We start from the raw sequence: 13,977 nt of genomic DNA, 5'->3' as shown, positions 1-13,977 counted from the left end.
ATACCTTTGAGCTTAAACAGACTGCCAATTTAGAGGTGCTTCTTCCATTTTAAATTCAGCTTGTTTCTTGGTTTGCAATGTTGGGCAAAATGGAATTTAAGGCTACCCAGTATTTACACAGGAGAGCACAAGCTGGGGAACAAGTGAGGCTTGATTTCACCATTCCTAATACCAGCCATGCATGACCACATCCCTGAAGAAGACAGACTTGTCCTGGGTCACACAGGGGTGCACAATCAGACTGCAGAGGATGAATGGGCAGGCAGCCACAAGACATGGTGCACCAATTTGATGCCATCTACAGAGAGACAGATGATAACTTAGGGTGAATTAAATTCAATACATCATGGGATCTGTTTATCAAATACCAGTGTCTTTTCATTTCTATATCATCATAGTCAACTAAAGCAAAGTTCCAAAAATTTCTGCTGTTAAGAATAGCCCTTATTTGCATTGACTTAATTTGAAGTTAATGGGAATGTTCACCTTGCTTAGGTAGGTAATGTCTTTATATCCTTGCGACCTTGTAAGAACTGAGGAAATTAAAAAAAAAAATTATTTTCAAAAAAACAAATAGCAGCGCTTCAGCACTGAAAAATAATCACAAACAAATCTTTGAATAAATGTAAAACATTTATGTAATATTTGAAATTCCTTTTATTTGCAGCTCTCTTTCAGCTTTTACCAGTACTGGTGTAAATCAAAGTATCTGCCCAAAGTGGGATAAAAAATAAGTTTCTTTTTAATGTGCACTGAGACTTTGAACCATTTTCCAAAATTCCTGAATTCCCAAAGAATTAATTTCACAATAGAAAAGGCTATATGGATAATAGGCAAAGTCTGTGTCTGAATATAGTACCAGCTGGTTATCTGCTGACAGATATACACAGGCTCAGAGTTTACCCATTGGTGGAGATCATCAATTGCTGTTTATGAATTAAGTTATTATTTAGTTAGAAGTCAAACAGCCAAGAAGAAAGCTTGATACTGGTGCTGAATGACCAAACCTGCTGGCAATACAAAATGCTTCAACAAGCCTGTGCTTGGCAGTTGGTGAGCTAAGCTTTCTGTCAACGCACTAAGAACGTAATGGTATTGCATAGCTACAGATCTGCACAGTCTTATTTTAACTGCAAAAACTGTGCCGCAGTATATCTCAGAAACCAGACACAAGTGCAGAAATTTAAAGCAGCTGATAAAGAAAGGGAAGCATTTGCACAGAAACTAAATCTTGATCATTTTACTAAAGCCCAGTCAAAAGGCTTGGATTGCAATAATCAGCCCAGATCTCCAGGACTGAGAACAATCAACTGCACAGCAGTGGCTCCAGTGGCTGTAAACATTTTTTTCAAGTTTTATCTTGTTTACAAATTAATTTTCTTTGGCAAAATGATTAAGAATAGGTCAATGTTAAGTTCCAACAGTCTAATATTCCAGAAATGAACTCCAAGTTCCAGCATGTCCTATATGTCAAAACCAGGACACAATTAGTGTTTCTGACCCTGGCAAGGCATCAAGGTAGCTCTGACGGCTGCAAAAGATTCAACAGAGAACATTCACCAATCACACTAAATTATTATGGTATTTTAAACGAGGTACAAGAAATAGGTGTGTCATTATGGGTCTAATATATAGTATGACATTCCCTTTTATCAAAAAGACCATCCTTGAAAGAAAAGAAGACAGCCAAGTCCTTCATCCTACTTTTCCTGAAGTGGTATACTTCAAGATAGCTCCTGTCCAGGTAAGCTGTCAAAAGCATCATGTAGTCAAGAGTATTTGGAGAAGAAACAAATAAAACTATGATTATTTTACATAGGAACATAATGTTATTTTGCAAAGATGGAAAAAAATGGTAAGAAAGGTTTAAGTCATTGGTAGACATACTACATATCTACAAAATTTAATGGAAAGGGTGAGTTAAACAAAAATTTGGGAAAAAGTCACAAAACACATGTTTATCCATCTCTAAGACCTTTAAAGATGTAAAATAAATATATGGAATGGCAAGATGTAAGAATGACAGACACAGATTTAATATGGCTACTAGCACAGAAATCTAAGAAAAAGAAATGTAAAGGAAATAAAGGAAAGTAAAACTGGTAACACCTGAAAGTGATAAACCATTTTTTAAAAGTACCACAGTAAGAAGATGCAGGGCTTCTTACTGCTTATCTTGAAAGGAAATAAAGAAGCTAATAACTTAATGAATATACTTTAACTTAAGCTTGCATTCAGTTCCTGAATTCATGAGATAATTTTTTTCTTGGTGTTTTCAGTTGCAAGAGTGTATTGCTATCACTTTTCCTTGTAATAAAATCCTTTCTGTGAACAGATCTGCCATAGACAAGACTTCTTCCAGGCAAATTGTAAAAGCTGCAAAAAGGTATCAGTGTCCTATAGCAGGTTCTATAGGTGTTTACCTCTGAAAATAATTGAGTCTGTTCATGTGCTAACCTAATTAAGGATGTCTGTCTCAAATTTAGACTAGCTGGACAACAGTTATCAACAGATCATCTTCCTTCAGATGAGTTACTTTGGTTTCCATTAAAGGTCCCAAAACATTAAAATACAGGCATGCTAATTAATTCAGAAAGAATCCTCCATTTACCAGTGCATTTCCTTAGCAGGAATTTTCCAATATACTGTCTTCAATTATTTAAAAAAAACCAAAAAAAACCCAAAAAAAAAACCAAAAACAAAACAACAAACAAAAACAAAACAACAAACCCAAAAAATTGGCTTATTTCCATCTTCCTTAGCAGATTTCCCATTCTTTAGTGTGACTACACTTTACTACTGAGCACTTAAAATGTGCCAGCAAGTATCTTATCTACCTACAGATCCTAGATTTTGGGCAGAACTTAGGAAAGTAGATGAGATTATTGCATAAGATGAAGCCATACATAAGACATATGTAAGGAGCTTGACCTGGGACACATAGTTACTAAAAAAAAAGCTTTGCAAGAAAATTGCTCTTCAGGAGTCATTCGTAAGGAATAAGAAGCCTTGTTTTTGATTCCTGGAAATAAATGGATTTTCAAATATCAGAGACTGACTTTGTAGAATGGCTAAGGCCTCTTTTTATCTATCCTATGCACAGGTTCTGGTCTCGCTACTGAAATGCTCAACACCAAAAATAAAGGACCTAAGTCCTACTGAGAGAAGATAACCTTGACAGGACTCTGAGCACCTGTAATGGTAGAAAGGGGCATGATTTTTGGGATTGATGGAAGGCTGGGAGGCAGGAATATGTATTCTTTGTTGCAATAAAATGGGGTAAACTGAGTGGCATCAGTCATGATTAGGGTAAGCAGGCACACATATCTTTCTGTGGACAGCCTGCCCTGTTTGCAGAGTTAGACAAGTGAGATGGCTCCCAAACAAGGTAACTATTGCCATTAATTTGCTGTGTGTGAGCTAATTCATCCCTCTGAAAATTGGGGCTTGTTAGTAGAGGTGTGTCACCACACCGATATAAAGACACCACTTACCTGCCAGCACAGGAACTGTGTTTGCATTTCCTGACGGGTACAGCATCATGTGGACATTTCAGCTCGAGTGCTCCCTCAGGACCTCTAAAACCCACTCCACACAAATGTGTGCCCTAAAGTACCAGAGCACGATCCCCTCCAAAACCAACAACAGACGTGAAGCACCATTTTCCTCTTCTGGCAAGGCCCATTTGCAACAGTCAGAGTAGCCCATCTTTTAGATACAGGGCTAATAAATCCATTTGCTAAATGCCCAATCACAGTCTCTCCAGGCAATGACACAGCTACAATACTGTTCTTCAAGTTGATCAGTTTCACGTTGATGAATGCAAGATAAAAAGGGTGATAAAGGTATATTGCGCTTTGAAAATGAAGCATGAAATACCTCATGTTCAGCATCCAAAATTAGGGAATGTTTTTGACAATTCTGACCTTAATCTTTATGTGTCTCAATTTCTCAGTTACAAAATGAGGGTAATAGTGGCACTTAATTTTGTAGGGAACCATAGATTAAGTAATTTTATGAAGCACTTACATGCCATGGCAAGAGCACAGTACAATCATCCATGAAGATATTAGATAATTTTGAATTTGATGCAGGATCTGCCCGTTGGATGTTGAGTAAGATCTGATACCAAATACTGCAGGAAGAAGAAATAAGGAATAACTACCCCTTTATTGAATAAGGCAGGATTTCCAGATGTGAAGAAACAATACTGATACAATCATGCAATTAAAAGCTATCTGATAATCTGTGTACATAAAAAGGGCAGATTGAAATTTGCACAGGAAGCCTTTTTTTTTTACATTCCCCACATTTAAAGCACCTCACTTTTCAGTCACAGTTTTGATATGGTTTATCCCTGTAGGCAACTTTATTTTAATTGCATGAAGAGTTTAGTGCATAAAACAGTTCAAAAGATTGAAAGTTCTGGTTTTCACACAATGTCAACTAAATTATTTTGATTGTCCTTTTTAGTTTCCATGTGTATTTCTGATTTTGTAAGCATTTTTCTATAATTATAAAATAATTTATTACTTTCATTATTGTTTCTGAAATCTTATCAGGAAGTTTAGCAGTTCATTACATAATGCATGAGGCAGGTAGAATCAATTAAATCAATGGGAAAATAGAATTCTGACATCATTGAAAAAACACCTTTTATTCAAAAAAGATCCAACTGGTATCAAAAAGCTGTAAATGGGATTTGTTTTTCAATACAATGCTCTTATGAATCTTTGGGTAGTCCAGCAGTCCAGCTTTCTGCCTAAGAGTAAAGCAAGTATCCAAGAGAAGGAGTTCTTTGTAGGTCACTCCAGGAAGTGTAGTATTATTTTTGAGAGAAAATAACAACCATTGTGTGTTTAGCAATTGGCATTTCAGATGCAATGCATGTCTCTTCAGTCTTAAATTTTCCTGTTAAGACATACCAGGTATTTGTCTATTAGCTTTCTTTGTTTGCTTGGTTTTTAAATCCCCAACTCTTCCTACAGAATCTTACAAAAACAAGCAGTATAAAATGTAAGCAACTTTCCTTCTGGAGAAAAAGGAACAGATGGAACTCTACCTGCTGTTTCATGATCCATTGGAAAGGCTTAACCAAAACTTAGTGGGGTGATGGAGGAAATGATGAAGGATAAGATATTAGATCTGTATTGATTGGAACATGCTTTTTGTTTAAGAATGTTAAATGCAGACTGTAGTACATACGGATTAAGACTTAAATAAGTTTACCAACACTAAAAGTCATTTAACATCAGACATTCCAACACTATCAGGGCACAATATCTGAAATATAAAGTTGTCCAAGGTAAATACACAATAAATGTCCAAATAAAGAAAAAAATACTGATCTTAATTCAAGACAATCTTTCCTGCATTAACATCTTTATTTCTCCTCTTAATAACTAATCTTAACTGGAACAAGATCTATATTCCAAGTATGAGCACCACCATATTTTGGACAAATGTATTTAGTTCTATGCATAAATTACTTACTTTTTCTTATTAAATAAATCACCACTTCAATCTAGTTTTCTTTTTAATCCTTCATTTTCAATAAATATGCTACACACCTCATTTTTGTGTTTCATTTGTTGTCTGGATATTTTATGCTCCATATGGAGTATTTGTATTTTAATATGTATTTCCATTTATTGTGATGCCAGAAATTCATTGTAGTAATCTGCTCAGTTCCACTGTGATAGCTCTTCTCAAAGTTGCCAATCCCTCACCTGCATTTCTCAGCATCCTGGTTAATACATTAATTACTATCAAAACAGAAAGCACTATCAAAAGTTTCCAGTTACTGTTATGAATAATAACACTGAACTAGAACTTTAATTTTACATTACACAGAATTAAATGTTGTACAAATCACCTTTCTCCCTATCTTCATATTTCCATTCTCAAAGCCAGGATCACCCTTACTGTCAGGCATTTTCAGAAACCTCTCAAGGCTTCTTCTATGAATAGTGTGACTCCTGTGTGTCTGCTGACAACATCATTATCTCCACTGTGCTATTTTCTACCTGGCAATGGAGTAAGAGCAACTCAGTCAAACTCATAGTCACTCAGGCACTTTTTACCACAAATATTCTTGATTATTAATCATTTTTTGTTGTATCTGGCATTCTGTGATGCCCAATATGAACTTAAATCAAGTCAAAACTTACAGACATTCTACAGAGCTACTTTTGCACTTTGTTAGGCTATGGAGGGACATTTTGCAATAGTAATGAACAAACTCACAGAAAAAAGGAGAATGATTTTTTTTTTCCAGGAATAGCAGATTTTATTGGGAAACTGCAGGATGACAAGGAAAATGAGCAAAACGCTGACAGTGAAAACTACATTGCTGAGAAGATCTATATTAAAGGTGTATATTAAAACAGTATGTATGTGCATATTCAGTAAGGGGTAAGTGAGACAACAGAGGATGCTATTGAATTATTTGCCTATGAACTAGCCCTTGAGGAATACTTCTATTCTTATCACATCTGAATTACTTGTATTAGTATTCCTCACTAATCCTTTTGTCTCTCACTGTGTGTTACTTCTGACATGGGCAGTATTTTCCGAAACTCAGACCACGATTCATTACGACCCTCCTTCACAAAAAAACTACTTCTACTACAAATAATATAGCAATTAAATACTTAATGTAACTGCCAATTTGGAGGTTATTGATCAAGATCTAAGTGCTGTTGTTTACTTGCCTTCCAACTCCACTGTTCTTTTATTGCTTCCTACTACTAGGATATACATCATAACAACTGGAGGTGACTTTGCACTGCTGCTCTTCCTGTGGGTGTGGACATGCTGCATTCTGGTTCATGCTGTAAGCCACCAGCCCTCTGTGTTTCTGAGGTCACTGGAAGTCTTCCTCACTCACTGCAGACCGTGCACCAGCCTCCTCCGCTGCGCTCTGCTCATGTCTCTGTCGAGATGTGTGCTGTTTCTTAACAGCCTGAACTAAAGCTGACTGAAGAAAGTTGAACTGGGAGCATTTTCTATGATTTCACTGCAAATCACAGTAAATAAAAACCGAAACGTAGGCGAGAGGATCAGAGTGAACCTGAGAACCTTTCGATCTGATCACGCAGGATGTGAGAGGAGGAATTCAAAGCTTCTAGGAGTTGATCACGCTTATGAGTTAGGTGTGAAGGTGCATATAAGGACCAAGATCCTTGTATAAACAAGCACAGAGCATCAGGCACACTAGAATTTAAAAAGGAAAAATAATATTCTCTGGAGCAAGTTTAAATAACAGTTGAGAAGAGTTTATTTGATGAGCAATTTCCAAGATAGGAGTCTGAAATCCTGTGTTAGTTATGAAAGCCCCTTGTAATAGTTGAAATCATATTGGCTACTTCATTCAGGAATTTCTTAGGCTTTGATAAAAAAATGAAAGGATAGTATTTTCTTCATTTGGAGAAGATTTTATGGTGCCTAACATTTTTATGATAGTCTGCCTCATTCTAGCTTGCCATACATTTTAGTTCAGCATGACTGAACTTAAGATATTTTCTATCTTTCTTTTTTTTCTGTACAAATGACTCAGTTTTAAAACAAGTTCAATTCTTGGTGAGAACAACTGCCAATTTCCACGTTCATAACCCAGCACTTTTTACTCAATTACTCCTTAGTCCTTGTATTTTTTGCCCTTAGTTGAACAACCTTTATTCATTTACTAACTCAGTACAAATAAGACTAAGATTGCCACTTAAATGTTAATGTATTTGTTTAACTTAAATGAACTGCGAGCACATGACAACTCATAATTGGTAAATACATGATGACAACTCAAACCCACTTCTAGGCCTTCATCACCCAGGTTTTCCATTTCAGGTAGCTGAAGGCAATGGAAAGAATCCACAAAAATTTGAATTTATGAGTATGTTTTGTCCAAGATACCGTTCAAGGACCTGATTATTTCAGATTAACTATCACATATCATAGACCACTCAAAGCATTGTTCTTAACACTGAAACACAATCTCTTGCAGCCATATCAATGTTATTGATAAAGTACAAAAACTTTTCATCTTGTTTGTTCATAAACATTTGACATAGAGCTTCTCTGTGATGTCAGATAGTTCACCAATTACCAGTAAAATCTGACAGTATTTGTTTTGTTTGAAGTTTTGTAAGTGACAGTCATGTATGCTGCTATAAGGAACACACAGTTATGGTTCCAGAACTAAGCTGATGTTAAGAAATATTACGTATTATATTGGTTTCAGGATTTCAAGACAGACATTAACAGCTAGCTGAAAACTCCAGTGTTAGGAGTGAACAGTCTCCATTGATCTGGCTGTTTTAACTCCAAGGCCAATTTAAGTATCAGAGAAGTTAGCCATTCTGTTATTGATAAAATCTCTAGACACAATCAGATAATAAAATTATTTCATAACCTCAAGCTATTATTTCTCACCTCTTCTCAGTTGATTCTCACATGAATTGACAAACCTCCTCAGTTTACTAGAAGTAACTTCTGCAGCGCTCTAAAGTGTTTTGAATGTAAAACTGTTAAACTTTTAAGCCCAAAATTTTTATTATCATTAGGTAATTTCAGTTAAAGACCGGGGATAATAATATAACACAAAATAGAGATGCATAAAGAAATATTTCATTTCAAAAAATTCCTGTAAGATTTTTACCATTCTAAGGATGGAATAACCTCTGTCAGAACTACAGCTGTTACAGGAAGGAAAATAAGGACAGAATCACAGTATGACTGAACAATTAGGCTGGAAAGGGTTTCTGGATGTTATTTAGTTCAACCTCCTGCTTCAAGTCAGTTTAACTGAAAAATTAAATGAGGATGTTCAAGGACTTGCTCAGTCATGTTTTGAAAATCTCCACAGAGGTGGTTCCCACATGCTGTCCAGGAAGCACATCCCAGTGCTTAACCACCCCCACAGTGAAGAATTTTCCGGTGCCCAATTAGAATTTCTCTTGCTGCAACCTGTAATTCTTGCATCTTGGTGTCTCACTGTCACAAAGAGCACCGCCTAAGTGCCATTACAATGTATCCCCTTCCTCCCACAACCTCACAGCAAGAAACATTGAAACAAGAGTCTCTGTATTTTATCTACTTGGAAATCAGATATGTTTGGGTTTTCAGCATGCTTGAGGGATGACAATGATGGGGATCCATCATCCCCCACTCTCATATGCCTTTGAAAGAGATTAAGATGGAAGACCACAACCTTACCCAAATACTTGGTCAAAGGCATGATGTTGAATTAAATAGATTTAGTATAGATGCTCCTGTATTGTAATTGTATTGTTTCTCTTTTGTAGTTGAAACATCTCCAGTTTAACCCAGAGCAATTGTTCACAATTTGTACTTGTATTTGAAGTTTGCTGTGTCTATTCCAGGTTTGGAGAAGTATCATTGACCATAAGCTTGTCTGCTTTCCACAACAGCATTCAATGATTTGATGAAAGATTTAACTATTCTTAAAAATCTGAATCATAGATATTCTTAGTTTATCATAGTCACCACTATACTACTACATTAATTCTGAGGACACCTTGATAAATGCAGAATAAATTATATTTGTTTCATTAATTGTACACGTAAATTAACAATTTCACACTGATTATAAAGAACCAAATTCATGGGAAAACATTTTCCGAGCTCATAGTGCTCATAAGTGAACTCCAGCACTTGCTGTGCACCATTCAGCCAATAAATATTCCCTAATCATAGTGCATTTTTGTTTTCTGGACAGGTATGTGGACACTTAAGAAAACCTTGTATTCAAGGATGGAATATTTCGGCCACTTGTTTGCCACTTATGCCATTGGTAATAATTTCCTTGGCCGTACCTTAATTGGCAGTTTGGGAATCTATCCAGGAAAGAGTAAATCTGCCATTTGTAGTAGCTGCATTCAGACTTATGATGTTGGTACTTTAGAACATTGACATAATTTCCTTTGCTGTTGAGACTTCAACGTGATTTTATTACTTGATATAGGCTGGTCTATTCCCTGGTTTATTTTTCTCTTCTACTTTTGCCAGCGATACTTTTGATGGGTAACAGAGCAACTAGGGTAACATTGAAGACTCCAAGTAACCAGCTTGAGGAAAATTAGCTTCAGGCACTTCTGGGATTGGAAGGAGACAAACAGCTTTCATCCTTTTGCCAACCTCACCTCCAAGCAGAGGAGTAAATATTAGGCCAAAATTGGGTCCTTGTAAGTGGCAACCCACTGCCACAGTGGTTACAGCTTTGAAAATAAACCATGCGCAAATCAAGCAACAATTTGTTCCCTCTAGCCCCATCTCATTGTTTCTCTTTCTATGAATTTATTTACAGGATTCACCTTTTTTTTTCCAGTCAGAAGGACCCTAGGAGCTATGAATTATCCTTTTGACTCAAAGATCCTTACAGCTACGTAGCAAGAGTCTACATGAAGGGAGGAGATGCCATCCAGAGGGACCTTGAGAATCCTGAGACACGGGCGAAGCCTGTGAAGTTCAACCAAGAGAAATGCAATGTCCTACACCTAGGTCATGGCAATCCCAGGCACCACTAGAGGCTGGGCAGAGAAAGGATTGAGAGCAGCCCTGTGGAGAAGGACTTGGGGCGATGGCTGATGAAAACTCAACACAAGCTGGCAGTGGGTGCTCACAGCCCAGAAATACAGCTGTGCCCTGGCCTGCATTCAAAGCAGCGTGGCCAGCAGGGTGAGGGAGGTCATTCTACACCTCTGCGCCACTCTCGTGAGAACCCACCTGGAGACCTGCATCCCCTGTGTCCCTGGCATAAAAAGGATATGGAACTGTCGGAGCAAGTCCAGAAGAGACCATGAAGTTGATGAGGCCTGTAGCAACTTCCCTGTGAAGACAGGCTGAGAAAGTTGGGGCTGTTCAGTCTGGAGAAGAGAAGGTTTTATGGAGACCTCATAACAACCTTCAGTATCTGAAGGGGCCTACAGGGAAGCTGGAGACAAGCTCTGTAAGGAACTGTAGACAGAACAAGGAGGTACAAATTGAAAGAGCGGAAATCTAAGCTAGGTATCATGAAGACATAAAATCTCAGAGAAACCTACTGCCCATTGTGCAGTCCTCTTCCCCAAGGCAGGGGTGGAATCATATTAAATGGCACACACGGATATCTCAAGCCTTTAAGAATACCAAGAGGAGCTACCTCTCTGATCCGTAGAGAAGGAAGTTAATCCCAAGTAAGAAATCTGTGCTCCTACAATTTCTTGACACATTGCCTTTACCATGCTCTGAAGGAATCTAAGAGCAGCTGTATGAATTCAGAGGTTTGTATAGCCCTGTATCTGCTCTTTAATGACATGCAGACTAGTGGCAAAGAGAAAAGTGAGAGGAATGAAGAGAATATTTTGTCAACCTCCATCAGCTTAGAACTTCTTGTCTTGGAACTGCCTGAGGGAGAGATATTGGTTTAATATTAAAGCTGACCTTAGAGGAGTTTCCTCCTCTGGATTCAGCCTTGTTGTACATTGGAGCTGCACGTCATGTAATGAACCATACCAGGAGGCCTCAGTCACCAACTCCATTCCAGTCTGAAGAATCCCAGACTGTGTGACTCTTCCTCAGATGGCAGCTCCTCTTCACCTTCAATCATCCTTCTCACTCTGCTCTTTTACCCTCTCTCTCAGCTACTTATGCTATGAGCAGAAAATAAGGACTGGTGGACTTCTATTTATTTACTTGTGTCTCAAAAATAATGTACTTTGCATAATTATATTAATCTCTTACCAAAATTTCTCAAAGGAAACACACAGATTCTCTTCACACAATTGAACTTCTTGAAGTAATTTCAGAAGGCTTGTACAAGCTTTTAACACAGGACATGACCTACAACAAAAACCTACCATATAGTATATAGCACATATACCCAGACCCCAACATATGGCTTAGGAATGCTCTCAGTAAAAGACTTTGGCTTTAATTCTTTTTATTTTGACTCCTGGCTTTTTCTTGATAGAAGCTGTGAAAGATGTGGCAAATTAGCCAGTGATTGGACATTGCCAAGTATTTCCTTAATATTATAAGGACCAAATTAATGTATTCTTGATTTAAGAATATGATACCAAATAGATTAGGTTATGATTATTTTATTTGAAAAAGATGTACTGAGAGGACGACACCTGCTTTTTCATATTAATTTGTAGTTTTCTGTCTCATTTTTTTCTCTGCTACTTTATGAAAGTTGTGGATTTTGTATCACTACCCATCAAGCTTTGTTATAAATGAAGTGCAGCTCCCTTTATATTCATATCTGTAAAAGCACATTTCCTCTAATTTTAAGAATAGTGTGTGAAGTCTCTGTGATTATGCTTTAGAGTAGATGGCCATTGATTTGTAAATAGTATGAATCTTCAGGACTGCATTATTTCTACATCTGTTAAAATCTAATAAAGCTCAACTCATAGGTATCGTGAATTGTATAATCATCTACTGCTTCCAAATCAATGTTCCTTTTAGTAAATCTAAATGAAATCTTAGAAAGCATGCAGTAGGAATAGAAATATAATTCATATAAGTATTGATCCTTAATAAACATCCCTACAATAAACTTTTGGACTGGTGCCATTGCACATGTGCTAATAATCTTTTATCTTCTGCTTGCACTCAGCTAGACTTTTATAGGGCAAGATGATCTGTCAATACAAGAAAAGTCTCAGAACTGCAAATGGATGGGAGCAGCAGGGACCATCAGCACCACGATGATCTGTCAATACAAGAAAAGTCTCAGAACTGCAAATGGATCAGCAGCAGGGACCATCAGCACCATCACCCCACCTGGGTACCCAACTACCCAGGTCACTTAAGACAATCATTCTAAAGATGGTGGCATCAAACATATTAAGTTGATAATTTTCTCTCATGTAGTTTATGAAAGAGCTATGTCTAAGAACTTCTTCTGCAGTTTTGAGGCTTTATGAATCAGTTGGATTACAGTAAAACAATTCCAAACAGCAGGATGCTTCAACTGATCCTGCCCAATGCCACACTTTCAATGGCAAAAGGAAAGGCTGTTTAGGAGAATGAGGGCTGCCCAATTTCTGCAGTCCCTTCCCCTCAAACTGCTGCAGTTCCACAGCTCTAGGAGTAAAGACACTGAAACACATTGTCCTGCCCCATACTTTTACAATACAGTTTTATACCTATTGTTTAGAATTTGTCTTACTGCTTATTAAGCTTGCTCATACTGTCTGCTTCCACTGATGCCTGTGGCTGCAGGACACAGAAGTTTGCTACCTGCTAGGTAAAAACATTCTTTATTTTGACAGCTAACAGTTTCCAAAATACATTACCCAAGTTAGGTTTTATGAACTGTCTGGTCTAGTATAGCTACTGGAGGGCTTCAATTGATAAATTGTAAGGGAGCAGAAAAAAACCTTTTCTTGTACAGATACTAATGAGGCAAAAAAACCCCTAGATACTTTCCTTCATGCAGATTTCCTTATTTAGAAAGCTATGATTGGTCTCATTACAGCTTTTTGTTTATGCTAAGCCTGTACTCAAACACTTAACTTCTTTAGAAGACACAGACTTGTAAATTTTGTGTAACAAAAGTGCAACCAATTCATTCAAGGTCAAAAGGAGTTTTGTGACCATTCATTTACTTTCCTACCCTTTCTTAAATAATTTTAGAAAATAGATCTGCTCTCTTAAAAAAATTAGATAGCCTCACCTCCTTACAGGTAAGTTTCCACAGAAACTGTCTCTCTTTCCTGACTACGTATTCTCATGGAACAAAAAGTGCTGTGTACTGACTATAAAGTTCTATGTACATTTTAAAATTTTGTTTTTAAGGCGGTTTTCACCCCTTGTTTTTCCATCAAAACCAGGGAAATTCTTTTTTCAGTGTGAGAAGAGTCTAATAGTTAATCCAGATGCTCCTTTGTCTGTAAAGGGTAGTCCATGAGTATGTTAACACCAACTATTTCCTCCTGCGCATTCCACTACCTGAATGAACTGCACAGGAAA

Source organism: Onychostruthus taczanowskii, unplaced genomic scaffold, assembly GCF_017590055.1.
Source record: "Onychostruthus taczanowskii isolate IOZ18803 unplaced genomic scaffold, ASM1759005v1 scaffold33, whole genome shotgun sequence".
In the NCBI taxonomy this organism is placed as follows: domain Eukaryota; kingdom Metazoa; phylum Chordata; class Aves; order Passeriformes; family Passeridae; genus Onychostruthus; species Onychostruthus taczanowskii.
Note: the sequence above shows the minus strand (reverse complement) of the source record.